The sequence below is a fragment of the Sinocyclocheilus anshuiensis genome, unplaced genomic scaffold (genome assembly GCF_001515605.1).
Source record: "Sinocyclocheilus anshuiensis isolate Anshui unplaced genomic scaffold, SAMN03320099.WGS_v1.1 scaffold466, whole genome shotgun sequence".
Taxonomy (NCBI): domain Eukaryota; kingdom Metazoa; phylum Chordata; class Actinopteri; order Cypriniformes; family Cyprinidae; genus Sinocyclocheilus; species Sinocyclocheilus anshuiensis.
The window spans coordinates 1,940,275-1,940,795 of NW_015544159.1; the positions used below are offsets into that span (position 1 = coordinate 1,940,275).

The 521-nt window shown below is 33.0% G+C and overlaps 1 protein-coding gene across 4 annotated transcripts in view; it reads left to right on the plus strand.

The window, feature by feature from the left end:
* The window catches only part of LOC107695520 (uncharacterized protein C16orf52 homolog), a 6,232-nt gene that overhangs the window by 4,228 nt on the left and 1,483 nt on the right, over positions 1-521 (plus strand). The gene's annotated exons all lie outside the window — the stretch shown is intronic.

Here is a 521-nt window from a genome sequence, read left to right on the forward strand (position 1 = left end):
ACAAGCCGCGCTCAGTCTCAAACAGCTTGTGAGCCACAAATACCAAAATGAGTGGCTAACTGTGCTAAAATGTTCAAATACATACAAAATTATGTCAAAATGCCCATCTTGGCGAGTATCCAGTTAAAGGCAGTCAGTTTTGGAATGTTAAATAGTTGAGAAAGAGAACGCATGTTGTGTATATTGGGTGTTAATTACATTACATTACATACACAGTATATTGGGTCCGTGGATAAACTCTTAAAGGGACCGCAGTCCAATATTTCTGCTGCTGTCTGTCATGTTAATCAAAGAACAAAAGACAAAGAAAATCACTTTCTGCTCTTGACTGAATACGTTTTATAACTTTAATGGTAAGCTTTAATCTGTATTTAATTTTTTCCAATGAAGACTACAGAAATTAAAGTAATCAAACACATCCAGTGTTATTTTACATTTGATTACTTTAATTTCTGTAGTATTTCTTACCTGAATAAAAACTTACTTAACCTGAAAAACTTAGTTTCATAGCTCTCTTTATT